Below are 14,141 nucleotides of genomic sequence, written 5' to 3'. Positions count from 1 at the left end.
ACCTGCACAGGTGTGCTGGCTACTCAAATGATCCAATTAAGGAGGCCATTTAGTCAGCAGCAGCAGAAGTCCTGTGCCTGGACGCTCCAACAGGGGCCAGACACAAGCAGAAGCAGAAGCAGCAGAAGCAGCAGCAGCACCACCTTTTGTTTTTTGGCTGCAGCAGCAGCAAGGCCCACAGGGCTGGCTAGCTGGCTAGCCAGCAAGCAGGTAGCAATGAAAGTAGGAATCTTTCTTTTTAACCCTGTAAGGGGGTGGTGCACTGTACCCGAAGATACTGCCATATCGGGTCAATGCATAGGGCGACGGAAGCAAGCTTCGAAATCGGCCCCCGTTCTCAAAAATCCATTTAATATATGGTCCCCAGATAGGGGACGTATCAGATATTAAACTGATAAGAACAGATACTACACTTGATCTTAGCCAAAAGGCCGAGAAGCGATAACCGTGAAAGGGGCGGGCCCAACAAGGTCCCCTTCATGGGCACTATCACTGCTTGCTGTCAGGGAGGCTGCCAGACAATTTTCCATGCACACTCTGGGCTGGGGGGCAGTCAACCACCAGTACACACAGCAGAACCTAAACCCATACCATTATTGCTAAGCAGCAAGACAGGGGCCCATTGCTCTCCCACGGGGCCTTTTTAAATGCAATCCATAACCCGGATTTGCCAGGAACCCTTCTTACTCCTCCTACTTGCATGTGACACTGGGCTTAGGATCTGCATAGGAAACACACACACAAGCACACACCTACCTTTGTTGCCTGCAGATGCCTCCTTGGCTGTCCCCAAACGGTATCAAACCAACACCCACGGGAAGCTGTAAGCATAGAGGACATGCCTGCACCCCATTGGACTTACCTGTGTGGGTTAAATCCGGGTTATTTGACAACCTATGGCGGTGATGGTTCTGCTCAGGCAGAGCAGTGCTGATGCTCCTCATAAAGCTGTCGCTGCTGTGAAGGTTCTAGGTGACATCACAAATCCCTTTGGTTACATACACAACAAAGCTGGGTTGTTGTTGTTTACACTCTGCAAGGCCTGTGGAAGTGAGTGACATCATAGCACTGTAGTTCTGAGGGTTCAAGATGGATGCAACAATCTCCTGTTGCTTCTATGAAGGCCGTAATAGACGACATCACCAAACAGCTCCATAGTCACATACACAGCAAAGGAGAGATGTTGTTTACACCTAGTGATGTCAGTGGTATTGAGTGACATCACAGCACAGTGCTAAGGCTCCTGGGCCTGGACACAGCAGCGGCTGCAATATCTCAACGGAGAATACGTTTATATCTATGTGTGTGTGTGCGCATATATATATATATATATATATATATATATATATATATATATATTTCTCCGCCGAAATCACTTTTAAACCCATTTCCACCTTTTTTTCCCTTCTCTTCCTCTTACTTTTTTTTCACGTTTTTTTACGTTTTTCTCCTTTTCGCCTCTTTTCTGGGCGTATTATTCTTCTTTTTCTTCTTTTTTTTCGTCTAATGCATACCCCATCAGTGCAGCAATGCTTATTCAATACCGCCAGCAGATGGAGACACTGGGGGATAATTTTCTAAGGATTTATACTGATTTTTCCTGTCTGAATTTGTCGCACAGAAAGTTGCAGGCCAAATATGTGTGACATTTCTGCGACTTTAGCTTCTAGAGCATTTTTACAACATTATACATAGGTGCTGAATACATAAAAAGCGACTGTTCAGCGACAGACAAGTCGCATCGGCTGAAAGTAGGCCAGAATGTCAGTCCATGTTGGAGCAGGTTTAGATACAGTCTAAAGCATAGATCTCAAAGTCTGTGCACAGAATTTAGCAAGGGCCTCGCACCTTCTGATGCATCAGGTAGGTGCACAATAGCATAGCCTAACCCTCTGTACTTTGGTCTATATTGATGCGGGACATAGACAGCCAGCTGATGACCAATCCATTAGTGCAATGGATGGCTGGAAGCATTTGTCTTTGCCTTTGCAATACCACAGAAGCAATGCATGGTCAATGTACAGCAATGACACACCTGTGTGAACAGCCAGGAGACCCCCCCCCCCCCATGTTATGTTACATAGTTACATAGTTAGTACGGTCGAAAAAAGACATATGTCCATCACGTTCAACCAGGGAATTAAGGGGTAGGGGTGTGGCGCGATATTGGGGAAGGGATGAGATTTTATATTTCTTCATAAGCATTAATCTTATTTTGTCAATTAGGAACATTCAGCACCCACCCGCTATCAAGGCAGCTGCCTATCATGTCATGCCCTACCTGCACAGGTGTGCTGGCTACTCAAATGATCCAATTAAGGAGGCCATTTAGTCAGCAGCAGCAGAAGTCCTGTGCCTGGACGCTCCAACAGGGGCCAGACACAAGCAGAAGCAGAAGCAGCAGAAGCAGCAGCAGCACCACCTTTTGTTTTTTGGCTGCAGCAGCAGCAAGGCCCACAGGGCTGGCTAGCTGGCTAGCCAGCAAGCAGGTAGCAATGAAAGTAGGAATCTTTCTTTTTAACCCTGTAAGGGGGTGGTGCACTGTACCCGAAGATACTGCCATATCGGGTCAATGCATAGGGCGACGGAAGCAAGCTTCGAAATCGGCCCCCGTTCTCAAAAATCCATTTAATATATGGTCCCCAGATAGGGGACGTATCAGATATTAAACTGATAAGAACAGATACTACACTTGATCTTAGCCAAAAGGCCGAGAAGCGATAACCGTGAAAGGGGCGGGCCCAACAAGGTCCCCTTCATGGGCACTATCACTGCTTGCTGTCAGGGAGGCTGCCAGACAATTTTCCATGCACACTCTGGGCTGGGGGGCAGTCAACCACCAGTACACACAGCAGAACCTAAACCCATACCATTATTGCTAAGCAGCAAGACAGGGGCCCATTGCTCTCCCACGGGGCCTTTTTAAATGCAATCCATAACCCGGATTTGCCAGGAACCCTTCTTACTCCTCCTACTTGCATGTGACACTGGGCTTAGGATCTGCATAGGAAACACACACACAAGCACACACCTACCTTTGTTGCCTGCAGATGCCTCCTTGGCTGTCCCCAAACGGTATCAAACCAACACCCACGGGAAGCTGTAAGCATAGAGGACATGCCTGCACCCCATTGGACTTACCTGTGTGGGTTAAATCCGGGTTATTTGACAACCTATGGCGGTGATGGTTCTGCTCAGGCAGAGCAGTGCTGATGCTCCTCATAAAGCTGTCGCTGCTGTGAAGGTTCTAGGTGACATCACAAATCCCTTTGGTTACATACACAACAAAGCTGGGTTGTTGTTGTTTACACTCTGCAAGGCCTGTGGAAGTGAGTGACATCATAGCACTGTAGTTCTGAGGGTTCAAGATGGATGCAACAATCTCCTGTTGCTTCTATGAAGGCCGTAATAGACGACATCACCAAACAGCTCCATAGTCACATACACAGCAAAGGAGAGATGTTGTTTACACCTAGTGATGTCAGTGGTATTGAGTGACATCACAGCACAGTGCTAAGGCTCCTGGGCCTGGACACAGCAGCGGCTGCAATATCTCAACGGAGAATACGTTTATATCTATGTGTGTGTGTGCGCATATATATATATATATATATATATATATATATATATATATATATATTTCTCCGCCGAAATCACTTTTAAACCCATTTCCACCTTTTTTTCCCTTCTCTTCCTCTTACTTTTTTTTCACGTTTTTTTACGTTTTTCTCCTTTTCGCCTCTTTTCTGGGCGTATTATTCTTCTTTTTCTTCTTTTTTTTCGTCTAATGCATACCCCATCAGTGCAGCAATGCTTATTCAATACCGCCAGCAGATGGAGACACTGGGGGATAATTTTCTAAGGATTTATACTGATTTTTCCTGTCTGAATTTGTCGCACAGAAAGTTGCAGGCCAAATATGTGTGACATTTCTGCGACTTTAGCTTCTAGAGCATTTTTACAACATTATACATAGGTGCTGAATACATAAAAAGCGACTGTTCAGCGACAGACAAGTCGCATCGGCTGAAAGTAGGCCAGAATGTCAGTCCATGTTGGAGCAGGTTTAGATACAGTCTAAAGCATAGATCTCAAAGTCTGTGCACAGAATTTAGCAAGGGCCTCGCACCTTCTGATGCATCAGGTAGGTGCACAATAGCATAGCCTAACCCTCTGTACTTTGGTCTATATTGATGCGGGACATAGACAGCCAGCTGATGACCAATCCATTAGTGCAATGGATGGCTGGAAGCATTTGTCTTTGCCTTTGCAATACCACAGAAGCAATGCATGGTCAATGTACAGCAATGACACACCTGTGTGAACAGCCAGGAGACCCCCCCCCCCCCCATGTTATGTTACATAGTTACATAGTTAGTACGGTCGAAAAAAGACATATGTCCATCACGTTCAACCAGGGAATTAAGGGGTAGGGGTGTGGCGCGATATTGGGGAAGGGATGAGATTTTATATTTCTTCATAAGCATTAATCTTATTTTGTCAATTAGGAACATTCAGCACCCACCCGCTATCAAGGCAGCTGCCTATCATGTCATGCCCTACCTGCACAGGTGTGCTGGCTACTCAAATGATCCAATTAAGGAGGCCATTTAGTCAGCAGCAGCAGAAGTCCTGTGCCTGGACGCTCCAACAGGGGCCAGACACAAGCAGAAGCAGAAGCAGCAGAAGCAGCAGCAGCACCACCTTTTGTTTTTTGGCTGCAGCAGCAGCAAGGCCCACAGGGCTGGCTAGCTGGCTAGCCAGCAAGCAGGTAGCAATGAAAGTAGGAATCTTTCTTTTTAACCCTGTAAGGGGGTGGTGCACTGTACCCGAAGATACTGCCATATCGGGTCAATGCATAGGGCGACGGAAGCAAGCTTCGAAATCGGCCCCCGTTCTCAAAAATCCATTTAATATATGGTCCCCAGATAGGGGACGTATCAGATATTAAACTGATAAGAACAGATACTACACTTGATCTTAGCCAAAAGGCCGAGAAGCGATAACCGTGAAAGGGGCGGGCCCAACAAGGTCCCCTTCATGGGCACTATCACTGCTTGCTGTCAGGGAGGCTGCCAGACAATTTTCCATGCACACTCTGGGCTGGGGGGCAGTCAACCACCAGTACACACAGCAGAACCTAAACCCATACCATTATTGCTAAGCAGCAAGACAGGGGCCCATTGCTCTCCCACGGGGCCTTTTTAAATGCAATCCATAACCCGGATTTGCCAGGAACCCTTCTTACTCCTCCTACTTGCATGTGACACTGGGCTTAGGATCTGCATAGGAAACACACACACAAGCACACACCTACCTTTGTTGCCTGCAGATGCCTCCTTGGCTGTCCCCAAACGGTATCAAACCAACACCCACGGGAAGCTGTAAGCATAGAGGACATGCCTGCACCCCATTGGACTTACCTGTGTGGGTTAAATCCGGGTTATTTGACAACCTATGGCGGTGATGGTTCTGCTCAGGCAGAGCAGTGCTGATGCTCCTCATAAAGCTGTCGCTGCTGTGAAGGTTCTAGGTGACATCACAAATCCCTTTGGTTACATACACAACAAAGCTGGGTTGTTGTTGTTTACACTCTGCAAGGCCTGTGGAAGTGAGTGACATCATAGCACTGTAGTTCTGAGGGTTCAAGATGGATGCAACAATCTCCTGTTGCTTCTATGAAGGCCGTAATAGACGACATCACCAAACAGCTCCATAGTCACATACACAGCAAAGGAGAGATGTTGTTTACACCTAGTGATGTCAGTGGTATTGAGTGACATCACAGCACAGTGCTAAGGCTCCTGGGCCTGGACACAGCAGCGGCTGCAATATCTCAACGGAGAATACGTTTATATCTATGTGTGTGTGTGCGCATATATATATATATATATATATATATATATATATATATATATATATTTCTCCGCCGAAATCACTTTTAAACCCATTTCCACCTTTTTTTCCCTTCTCTTCCTCTTACTTTTTTTTCACGTTTTTTTACGTTTTTCTCCTTTTCGCCTCTTTTCTGGGCGTATTATTCTTCTTTTTCTTCTTTTTTTTCGTCTAATGCATACCCCATCAGTGCAGCAATGCTTATTCAATACCGCCAGCAGATGGAGACACTGGGGGATAATTTTCTAAGGATTTATACTGATTTTTCCTGTCTGAATTTGTCGCACAGAAAGTTGCAGGCCAAATATGTGTGACATTTCTGCGACTTTAGCTTCTAGAGCATTTTTACAACATTATACATAGGTGCTGAATACATAAAAAGCGACTGTTCAGCGACAGACAAGTCGCATCGGCTGAAAGTAGGCCAGAATGTCAGTCCATGTTGGAGCAGGTTTAGATACAGTCTAAAGCATAGATCTCAAAGTCTGTGCACAGAATTTAGCAAGGGCCTCGCACCTTCTGATGCATCAGGTAGGTGCACAATAGCATAGCCTAACCCTCTGTACTTTGGTCTATATTGATGCGGGACATAGACAGCCAGCTGATGACCAATCCATTAGTGCAATGGATGGCTGGAAGCATTTGTCTTTGCCTTTGCAATACCACAGAAGCAATGCATGGTCAATGTACAGCAATGACACACCTGTGTGAACAGCCAGGAGACCCCCCCCCATGTTATGTTACATAGTTACATAGTTAGTACGGTCGAAAAAAGACATATGTCCATCACGTTCAACCAGGGAATTAAGGGGTAGGGGTGTGGCGCGATATTGGGGAAGGGATGAGATTTTATATTTCTTCATAAGCATTAATCTTATTTTGTCAATTAGGAACATTCAGCACCCACCCGCTATCAAGGCAGCTGCCTATCATGTCATGCCCTACCTGCACAGGTGTGCTGGCTACTCAAATGATCCAATTAAGGAGGCCATTTAGTCAGCAGCAGCAGAAGTCCTGTGCCTGGACGCTCCAACAGGGGCCAGACACAAGCAGAAGCAGAAGCAGCAGAAGCAGCAGCAGCACCACCTTTTGTTTTTTGGCTGCAGCAGCAGCAAGGCCCACAGGGCTGGCTAGCTGGCTAGCCAGCAAGCAGGTAGCAATGAAAGTAGGAATCTTTCTTTTTAACCCTGTAAGGGGGTGGTGCACTGTACCCGAAGATACTGCCATATCGGGTCAATGCATAGGGCGACGGAAGCAAGCTTCGAAATCGGCCCCCGTTCTCAAAAATCCATTTAATATATGGTCCCCAGATAGGGGACGTATCAGATATTAAACTGATAAGAACAGATACTACACTTGATCTTAGCCAAAAGGCCGAGAAGCGATAACCGTGAAAGGGGCGGGCCCAACAAGGTCCCCTTCATGGGCACTATCACTGCTTGCTGTCAGGGAGGCTGCCAGACAATTTTCCATGCACACTCTGGGCTGGGGGGCAGTCAACCACCAGTACACACAGCAGAACCTAAACCCATACCATTATTGCTAAGCAGCAAGACAGGGGCCCATTGCTCTCCCACGGGGCCTTTTTAAATGCAATCCATAACCCGGATTTGCCAGGAACCCTTCTTACTCCTCCTACTTGCATGTGACACTGGGCTTAGGATCTGCATAGGAAACACACACACAAGCACACACCTACCTTTGTTGCCTGCAGATGCCTCCTTGGCTGTCCCCAAACGGTATCAAACCAACACCCACGGGAAGCTGTAAGCATAGAGGACATGCCTGCACCCCATTGGACTTACCTGTGTGGGTTAAATCCGGGTTATTTGACAACCTATGGCGGTGATGGTTCTGCTCAGGCAGAGCAGTGCTGATGCTCCTCATAAAGCTGTCGCTGCTGTGAAGGTTCTAGGTGACATCACAAATCCCTTTGGTTACATACACAACAAAGCTGGGTTGTTGTTGTTTACACTCTGCAAGGCCTGTGGAAGTGAGTGACATCATAGCACTGTAGTTCTGAGGGTTCAAGATGGATGCAACAATCTCCTGTTGCTTCTATGAAGGCCGTAATAGACGACATCACCAAACAGCTCCATAGTCACATACACAGCAAAGGAGAGATGTTGTTTACACCTAGTGATGTCAGTGGTATTGAGTGACATCACAGCACAGTGCTAAGGCTCCTGGGCCTGGACACAGCAGCGGCTGCAATATCTCAACGGAGAATACGTTTATATCTATGTGTGTGTGTGCGCATATATATATATATATATATATATATATATATATATATATATATATATTTCTCCGCCGAAATCACTTTTAAACCCATTTCCACCTTTTTTTCCCTTCTCTTCCTCTTACTTTTTTTTCACGTTTTTTTACGTTTTTCTCCTTTTCGCCTCTTTTCTGGGCGTATTATTCTTCTTTTTCTTCTTTTTTTTCGTCTAATGCATACCCCATCAGTGCAGCAATGCTTATTCAATACCGCCAGCAGATGGAGACACTGGGGGATAATTTTCTAAGGATTTATACTGATTTTTCCTGTCTGAATTTGTCGCACAGAAAGTTGCAGGCCAAATATGTGTGACATTTCTGCGACTTTAGCTTCTAGAGCATTTTTACAACATTATACATAGGTGCTGAATACATAAAAAGCGACTGTTCAGCGACAGACAAGTCGCATCGGCTGAAAGTAGGCCAGAATGTCAGTCCATGTTGGAGCAGGTTTAGATACAGTCTAAAGCATAGATCTCAAAGTCTGTGCACAGAATTTAGCAAGGGCCTCGCACCTTCTGATGCATCAGGTAGGTGCACAATAGCATAGCCTAACCCTCTGTACTTTGGTCTATATTGATGCGGGACATAGACAGCCAGCTGATGACCAATCCATTAGTGCAATGGATGGCTGGAAGCATTTGTCTTTGCCTTTGCAATACCACAGAAGCAATGCATGGTCAATGTACAGCAATGACACACCTGTGTGAACAGCCAGGAGACCCCCCCCCCCCCCATGTTATGTTACATAGTTACATAGTTAGTACGGTCGAAAAAAGACATATGTCCATCACGTTCAACCAGGGAATTAAGGGGTAGGGGTGTGGCGCGATATTGGGGAAGGGATGAGATTTTATATTTCTTCATAAGCATTAATCTTATTTTGTCAATTAGGAACATTCAGCACCCACCCGCTATCAAGGCAGCTGCCTATCATGTCATGCCCTACCTGCACAGGTGTGCTGGCTACTCAAATGATCCAATTAAGGAGGCCATTTAGTCAGCAGCAGCAGAAGTCCTGTGCCTGGACGCTCCAACAGGGGCCAGACACAAGCAGAAGCAGAAGCAGCAGAAGCAGCAGCAGCACCACCTTTTGTTTTTTGGCTGCAGCAGCAGCAAGGCCCACAGGGCTGGCTAGCTGGCTAGCCAGCAAGCAGGTAGCAATGAAAGTAGGAATCTTTCTTTTTAACCCTGTAAGGGGGTGGTGCACTGTACCCGAAGATACTGCCATATCGGGTCAATGCATAGGGCGACGGAAGCAAGCTTCGAAATCGGCCCCCGTTCTCAAAAATCCATTTAATATATGGTCCCCAGATAGGGGACGTATCAGATATTAAACTGATAAGAACAGATACTACACTTGATCTTAGCCAAAAGGCCGAGAAGCGATAACCGTGAAAGGGGCGGGCCCAACAAGGTCCCCTTCATGGGCACTATCACTGCTTGCTGTCAGGGAGGCTGCCAGACAATTTTCCATGCACACTCTGGGCTGGGGGGGCAGTCAACCACCAGTACACACAGCAGAACCTAAACCCATACCATTATTGCTAAGCAGCAAGACAGGGGCCCATTGCACTCCCACGGGGCCTTTTTAAATGCAATCCATAACCCGGATTTGCCAGGAACCCTTCTTACTCCTCCTACTTGCATGTGACACTGGGCTTAGGATCTGCATAGGAAACACACACACAAGCACACACCTACCTTTGTTGCCTGCAGATGCCTCCTTGGCTGTCCCCAAACGGTATCAAACCAACACCCACGGGAAGCTGTAAGCATAGAGGACATGCCTGCACCCCATTGGACTTACCTGTGTGGGTTAAATCCGGGTTATTTGACAACCTATGGCGGTGATGGTTCTGCTCAGGCAGAGCAGTGCTGATGCTCCTCATAAAGCTGTCGCTGCTGTGAAGGTTCTAGGTGACATCACAAATCCCTTTGGTTACATACACAACAAAGCTGGGTTGTTGTTGTTTACACTCTGCAAGGCCTGTGGAAGTGAGTGACATCATAGCACTGTAGTTCTGAGGGTTCAAGATGGATGCAACAATCTCCTGTTGCTTCTATGAAGGCCGTAATAGACGACATCACCAAACAGCTCCATAGTCACATACACAGCAAAGGAGAGATGTTGTTTACACCTAGTGATGTCAGTGGTATTGAGTGACATCACAGCACAGTGCTAAGGCTCCTGGGCCTGGACACAGCAGCGGCTGCAATATCTCAACGGAGAATACGTTTATATCTATGTGTGTGTGTGCGCATATATATATATATATATATATATATATATATATATATATATATATATATATTCTCCGCCGAAATCACTTTTAAACCCATTTCCACCTTTTTTTCCCTTCTCTTCCTCTTACTTTTTTTTCACGTTTTTTTACGTTTTTCTCCTTTTCGCCTCTTTTCTGGGCGTATTATTCTTCTTTTTCTTCTTTTTTTTCGTCTAATGCATACCCCATCAGTGCAGCAATGCTTATTCAATACCGCCAGCAGATGGAGACACTGGGGGATAATTTTCTAAGGATTTATACTGATTTTTCCTGTCTGAATTTGTCGCACAGAAAGTTGCAGGCCAAATATGTGTGACATTTCTGCGACTTTAGCTTCTAGAGCATTTTTACAACATTATACATAGGTGCTGAATACATAAAAAGCGACTGTTCAGCGACAGACAAGTCGCATCGGCTGAAAGTAGGCCAGAATGTCAGTCCATGTTGGAGCAGGTTTAGATACAGTCTAAAGCATAGATCTCAAAGTCTGTGCACAGAATTTAGCAAGGGCCTCGCACCTTCTGATGCATCAGGTAGGTGCACAATAGCATAGCCTAACCCTCTGTACTTTGGTCTATATTGATGCGGGACATAGACAGCCAGCTGATGACCAATCCATTAGTGCAATGGATGGCTGGAAGCATTTGTCTTTGCCTTTGCAATACCACAGAAGCAATGCATGGTCAATGTACAGCAATGACACACCTGTGTGAACAGCCAGGAGACCCCCCCCCCCCCCCATGTTATGTTACATAGTTACATAGTTAGTACGGTCGAAAAAAGACATATGTCCATCACGTTCAACCAGGGAATTAAGGGGTAGGGGTGTGGCGCGATATTGGGGAAGGGATGAGATTTTATATTTCTTCATAAGCATTAATCTTATTTTGTCAATTAGGAACATTCAGCACCCACCCGCTATCAAGGCAGCTGCCTATCATGTCATGCCCTACCTGCACAGGTGTGCTGGCTACTCAAATGATCCAATTAAGGAGGCCATTTAGTCAGCAGCAGCAGAAGTCCTGTGCCTGGACGCTCCAACAGGGGCCAGACACAAGCAGAAGCAGAAGCAGCAGAAGCAGCAGCAGCACCACCTTTTGTTTTTTGGCTGCAGCAGCAGCAAGGCCCACAGGGCTGGCTAGCTGGCTAGCCAGCAAGCAGGTAGCAATGAAAGTAGGAATCTTTCTTTTTAACCCTGTAAGGGGGTGGTGCACTGTACCCGAAGATACTGCCATATCGGGTCAATGCATAGGGCGACGGAAGCAAGCTTCGAAATCGGCCCCCGTTCTCAAAAATCCATTTAATATATGGTCCCCAGATAGGGGACGTATCAGATATTAAACTGATAAGAACAGATACTACACTTGATCTTAGCCAAAAGGCCGAGAAGCGATAACCGTGAAAGGGGCGGGCCCAACAAGGTCCCCTTCATGGGCACTATCACTGCTTGCTGTCAGGGAGGCTGCCAGACAATTTTCCATGCACACTCTGGGCTGGGGGGCAGTCAACCACCAGTACACACAGCAGAACCTAAACCCATACCATTATTGCTAAGCAGCAAGACAGGGGCCCATTGCACTCCCACGGGGCCTTTTTAAATGCAATCCATAACCCGGATTTGCCAGGAACCCTTCTTACTCCTCCTACTTGCATGTGACACTGGGCTTAGGATCTGCATAGGAAACACACACACAAGCACACACCTACCTTTGTTGCCTGCAGATGCCTCCTTGGCTGTCCCCAAACGGTATCAAACCAACACCCACGGGAAGCTGTAAGCATAGAGGACATGCCTGCACCCCATTGGACTTACCTGTGTGGGTTAAATCCGGGTTATTTGACAACCTATGGCGGTGATGGTTCTGCTCAGGCAGAGCAGTGCTGATGCTCCTCATAAAGCTGTCGCTGCTGTGAAGGTTCTAGGTGACATCACAAATCCCTTTGGTTACATACACAACAAAGCTGGGTTGTTGTTGTTTACACTCTGCAAGGCCTGTGGAAGTGAGTGACATCATAGCACTGTAGTTCTGAGGGTTCAAGATGGATGCAACAATCTCCTGTTGCTTCTATGAAGGCCGTAATAGACGACATCACCAAACAGCTCCATAGTCACATACACAGCAAAGGAGAGATGTTGTTTACACCTAGTGATGTCAGTGGTATTGAGTGACATCACAGCACAGTGCTAAGGCTCCTGGGCCTGGACACAGCAGCGGCTGCAATATCTCAACGGAGAATACGTTTATATCTATGTGTGTGTGTGCGCATATATATATATATATATATATATATATATATATATATATATATATATATATTTCTCCGCCGAAATCACTTTTAACCCCTTAAGGACCAAGGACGTACCGGTACGTCCTTGGTCCTGCTCTTCCGATATAACGCGGGGTTACACAGTAACCCCGCGTCATATCATGGCGGGCCCGGCGTCATAGTGAAGCCGGGACCCGCCTCTAATAGCGCGCAGCGCCGATCGCGGCGCCGCGCGCTATTAACCCTTTAGCCGCGCGCTCAAAGCTGAGCCGCGCGGCTAAAAGTGAAAGTGAAAGTTCCCGGCTAGCTCAGTCGAGCTGTTCGGGATAGCCGCGTCTAATCGCGGCATCCCAAACAGCTGACAGGACAGCGGGAGGGCCCCTTCCTGCCTCCTCGCTGTCCGATCGCCGAATGACTGCTCAGTGCCTGAGATCCAGGCATGAGCAGTCATCCGGCAGAATCGTTGATCACTGGTTTCTTATGAGAAACCAGTGATCAACATAGAAGATCAGTGTGTGCAGTGTTATAGGTCCCTATGGGACCTATAACACTGCAAAAAAAAAGTGAAAAAAAAAAGTGAATAAAGATCATTTAACTCCTCCCCTATTAAAAGTTTGAATCACCCCCCTTTTCCAATAAAAAAAAAAACACAGTGTAAATAAAAATAAAAATAAACATATGTGGTATCACCGCGTGCGGAAATGTCCGAATTATAAAAATATATCATTAATTAAACCGCTCGGTCAATGGCGTGCGCGCAAAAAAATTCCAAAGTCCAAAATAGTGCATTTTTGGTCACTTTTTATATCATTTAAAAATGAATAAAAAGTGATCAATAAGTCCTATCAATGCAAAAATGGTACCGTTAAAAACTTCAGATCACGGCGCAAAAAATGAGCCCTCATACCGCCCCATACACGGAAAAATAAAAAAGTTATAGGGGTCAGAAGATGACAATTTTAAACGTATTAATTTTCCTGCATGTAGTTATGATTTTTTCCAGAAGTCCGACAAAATCAAACCTATATAAGTAGGGTATCATTTTAATCGTATGGACCTACAGAATACATATCAGGTATCATTTTTACCGAAAAATGTACTACGTAGAAACGGAAGCCCCCAAAAGTTACAAAACAGCGTTTTTTTTTCAATTTTGTCGCACAATGATTTTTTTTCCCGCTTCACCATAGATTTTTGGGCAAAATGACTGACGTCATTACAAAGTAGAATTGGTGGCGCAAAAAATAAGCCATCATATGGATTTTTAGGTGTAAATTTGAAAGAGTTATGATTTTTTAAAGGCAAGGAGCAAAAAACGAAAATGCAAAAACGGAAAAACCTCCGGTCCTTAAGGGGTTAAACCCATTTCCACCTTTTTTTCCCTTCTCTTCCTCTTACTTTTTTTTCACGTTT

General features: G+C 45.9%; 6 non-coding genes across 6 annotated transcripts; all 6 read right to left on the bottom strand.

Annotated features, from left to right (window-relative positions):
* Positions 1-252: 252 nt before the first annotated feature.
* LOC130312272 (U2 spliceosomal RNA) lies at positions 253-443 on the bottom strand. The gene has a single exon (XR_008860404.1). It is a non-coding gene; the product is annotated as a U2 spliceosomal RNA (small nuclear RNA).
* A 2,088-nt stretch (positions 444-2,531) lies between these two features.
* On the bottom strand, positions 2,532-2,722 carry LOC130312271 (U2 spliceosomal RNA). Its single transcript, XR_008860403.1, has one exon. It is a non-coding gene; the product is annotated as a U2 spliceosomal RNA (small nuclear RNA).
* Positions 2,723-4,813: 2,091 nt separating this feature from the next.
* On the bottom strand, positions 4,814-5,004 carry LOC130312270 (U2 spliceosomal RNA). The gene has a single exon (XR_008860402.1). It is a non-coding gene; the product is annotated as a U2 spliceosomal RNA (small nuclear RNA).
* Positions 5,005-7,090: 2,086 nt separating this feature from the next.
* On the bottom strand, positions 7,091-7,281 carry LOC130312269 (U2 spliceosomal RNA). The gene has a single exon (XR_008860401.1). It is a non-coding gene; the product is annotated as a U2 spliceosomal RNA (small nuclear RNA).
* Positions 7,282-9,374: 2,093 nt separating this feature from the next.
* Positions 9,375-9,565, bottom strand: LOC130312268 (U2 spliceosomal RNA). Its single transcript, XR_008860400.1, has one exon. It is a non-coding gene; the product is annotated as a U2 spliceosomal RNA (small nuclear RNA).
* A 2,098-nt stretch (positions 9,566-11,663) lies between these two features.
* Positions 11,664-11,854, bottom strand: LOC130312267 (U2 spliceosomal RNA). Its single transcript, XR_008860399.1, has one exon. It is a non-coding gene; the product is annotated as a U2 spliceosomal RNA (small nuclear RNA).
* Between the last annotated feature and the right edge of the window lie 2,287 nt (positions 11,855-14,141).

Source organism: Hyla sarda, unplaced genomic scaffold (genome assembly GCF_029499605.1).
Source record: "Hyla sarda isolate aHylSar1 unplaced genomic scaffold, aHylSar1.hap1 scaffold_1711, whole genome shotgun sequence".
NCBI lineage: Eukaryota > Metazoa > Chordata > Amphibia > Anura > Hylidae > Hyla > Hyla sarda.
Note: the sequence above shows the minus strand (reverse complement) of the source record. Positions and strands in the feature narration are given on the sequence as shown.